We start from the raw sequence: 3,189 nt of genomic DNA on the forward strand, positions 1-3,189 counted from the left end.
CAAAATGGGGTGAATCCTCCCCTTTTTTGGGATTGGGGGGGGGCCTGACCCCGTTTTTGGGGGGTTTTGACCCCGTTTTTGGGGGGTTTCAGGCGCTGCTGCTGCAGGCCCACCAGCTGGAGCTGAGGAAGAGGAGGGAGGAGGAGAAGGTGGAGAAGAGGCTGAAGGTGCCCCCCGGGACCGAGCGCCCCTCGGCGGTGAGAGCCTTTTTGGGGGCATTTCACTCCTTTTTGGGGCATTTCCTTCTTTTTCAGGCATTTCCACCCTTTTGGGGTCATTTCTACCGTTTCTGGGGTCATTTCCTCCCTTTTTGGGTCTTTTTGGGTCCTTTTTTAGGGTCATTTTCTCACTTCTTGGGTCATTCCCCCCCCTTTTGTTCTATTCCCCTTTTTGGGATCATTTCCTCACTTTTTAGGGTCATTTCCATCCTTTTTGGGTCGTTTCTCCCTGTTTTGTTCCATTCTCTCTCTTTTTGGGTCCATTCTCTTTTTGGGGTCCTTTCCCCCCCTTTTTGGGTCGTTTCTCCCCCCTTTTTGGGTCGTTTCTCCCCCCTTTTGGGTCCATTTTCCCCCCTTTTGGATCCATTTTCCTCCTTTTTGGGGTCCTTTCCCCCCCTTTTGGGTTGTTTCTCCCCCTTTTGGGTCCGTTTCTCCCCCTTTTGGTCCATTTTCCTCCTTTTTGGGTCCATTCTCTCTCTTTTTGGGTCCATTCTCTCTTTGGGGCGGATTCGACCCTTTTTGGGTCCATCTCCTCCCTTTTTGGGGTCATTTCACTCCTTTTTGGGGTCATTTCCACCCTTTTGGGGTCATTTCCTCCCTTTTTGGGTCATTTCACTCCTTTTTGGGGTCGTTTCCCCCCCCTTTTGGGGTAATTTCTCTCTCTTTTTGGGGTCATTTCTTTCCTTTTGGGGTAATTTCTTCCCTTTTAGGATCCCTTTCCCCCTTTTGGGGGGTCATTTCCTGCCTTTTTGGGTCCATTTCCCCCCCTTTTTGGGTTGTTTCACTCCTTTCTGGGTCATTTCCTCCCTTTTTGGGGTCATTTCACTCCTTTTTGGGGTCGTTTCCCCCCCCTTTTGGGGTAATTTCTCTCTCTTTTTGGGGTCATTTCTTTCCTTTTGGGGTAATTTCTTCCCTTTTAGGATCCCTTTCCCCCTTTTGGGGGGTCATTTCCTGCCTTTTTGGGTCCATTTCCCCCCCTTTTTGGGTTGTTTCACTCCTTTCTGGGTCATTTCCTCCCTTTTTGGGGTCATTTCACTCCTTTTTGGGTCGTTTCCTCCCTTTTTGGGGTCATTTCACTCCTTTTTGGGTCGTTTCCTCCCTTTTTGGGGTCATTTCACTCCTTTTTGGGGTCGTTTCCCCCCCCTTTTGGGGTAATTTCTCTCTCTTTTTGGGGTCATTTCTTTCCTTTTGGGGTAATTTCTTCCCTTTTAGGATCCCTTTCCCCCTTTTGGGGGGTCATTTCCTGCCTTTTTGGGTCCATTTCCCCCCCTTTTTGGGTTGTTTCACTCCTTTCTGGGTCATTTCCTCCCTTTTTGAGTCGTTTCCACCCTTTGGGGGGTCATTTCCTGCCTTTTTGGGTCCATTTCCCCCCCTTTTTGGGTTGTTTCACTCCTTTCTGGGTCATTTCCTCCCTTTTTGAGTCGTTTCCACCCTTTTTGTTCTATTGCCCCCCACGTTTTTGGGGCATTTGCTCTCTTTTTGGGTCATTTCCCTCCCTTTTGGGTCATTTCCCTCTCTTTTGGGTCATTTCCCTCCCTTTTGGGGTCATTTCACTCCTTTTTGGGTCGTTTCCTCATTTTTGGGGTCATTTTAACCCTTTTGGGGTTATTTGTTCCCTTTTTGGGTCATTTCCTTCCCTTTTGGGTCCGTTTCACTCTTTTTGGGTCCATTTCCACTCTTCTGGGGTCATTTTAGTCCTTTTTGGGGCATTTCCTCTCTCTTTGGGTCATTTTCTCTCTTTTGGGGTCGTTTCCACCCTTTTTGGGTCGTTTCCACCCATTTTGTTCCATTCCCCTCCACCTTTTTGGGGTCGTTTCCTCCCCTTTTTGGGGTCATTTCCCCCCCTTTTTGGGTCATTTCCCCCCCTTTTTGGGTCATTTCCCCTCCTTTTTGGGTCGTTTGCTCCCTTTTTGGGTCCATTTCCCCCCCTTTTTGGGTTGTTTCACTCCTTTCTGGGTCATTTCCTCCCTTTTTGAGTCATTTCCACCCTTTTTGTTCCATTCCCCCCCACCTTTTTGGGGTCATTTCCCTTCTTTCTGGGGTCATTTCACTCCTTTTTGGGGCATTTCACTCCTTTTTGGGTCATTTCCTCCCTTTTTGGGGTCATTTCACTCCTTTTTGGGGCATTTCACTCCTTTTTGGGTCATTTCCTCCCTTTTTGGGGTCATTTCACTCCTTTTTGGGTCCATTTCCACCCTTTTAGGGTTCATTCCCCCTTCCTTTAGGGTCCATTTCCCCCCCTTTTTGGGTCCATCTCTTCCCTTTTTGGGGTCATTTCCCCCCACTTTTGGGTCCATTTCCTCCCTTTTTTGGGTCCATTTCCACGCTTTTAGGGTCTATTTCCCCCCCTTTTGGGTCAATTTCCCCCTTTTTTAGGTCTGTTTCTCTGTCTTTTAGGGTCCATTTCCCCCCTTTTTGGGTCTATTTCCCTCTTTTTAGGGTCTGTTTCCCCCCTTTTAGGGTCCATTTCTCTCCCTTTTTGGGTCCATTCTCTCTGGTTTTGGGGCTGATTCAACCCTTTTTGGGTCTATTTTCCCTCTTTTTCGGTCTATTTTCTCTTTTTGGGACTGTTTCCCTCCTTTTTGGGTCTGTTCTCTCCCTTTTTGTGTCCATCCCCCCCCTTTATGGGTCCATTTGCTTCTTTTTTGGGTCTGTTTCCCCCCCTTTTGGGTGCATTTCTCCCTTTTTGGGTCCATTCTCTCCCTTTTTAGGTCTGTTTCTCTCCCTTTTAGGGTCCATTCCCTCCATTTTTGGGTCCGTTCTCCCCCTTTCTGGTTCCATTTCCCCCCCATTTTGGGTCCATTCCCCTCTTTTCGGCAGCAGTTTTATCCCTTTTGGGGTCTATTCTCTTTTTGGTGCTGATTCAACCCTTTTTGGGGTCATTTCCCCTCTTTTTGGGTCCGTTTCCCCCCTTTTTGGCTCCATTTCCTTCCCTCGTTGGTTTTTTTCAGGGGTGGGGTTTCTTTATGCC

At 48.2% G+C, this 3,189-nt stretch overlaps 1 long non-coding RNA gene across 1 annotated transcript in view; it reads left to right on the forward strand.

Moving 5' to 3' along the window:
• Positions 1-10: 10 nt before the first annotated feature.
• LOC106899513 overlaps positions 11-3,189 on the forward strand; it is a 3,924-nt gene continuing 745 nt past the window's right edge. The window contains exon 1 of the long non-coding RNA XR_001414057.1: positions 11-197. This is a non-coding gene — a long non-coding RNA (uncharacterized LOC106899513). The remainder of the gene's footprint in view (positions 198-3,189) is intronic.

Source organism: Calidris pugnax, unplaced genomic scaffold (genome assembly GCF_001431845.1).
Source record: "Calidris pugnax isolate Ruff unplaced genomic scaffold, ASM143184v1 scaffold703, whole genome shotgun sequence".
Classification (NCBI taxonomy): Eukaryota; Metazoa; Chordata; class Aves; order Charadriiformes; family Scolopacidae; genus Calidris; species Calidris pugnax.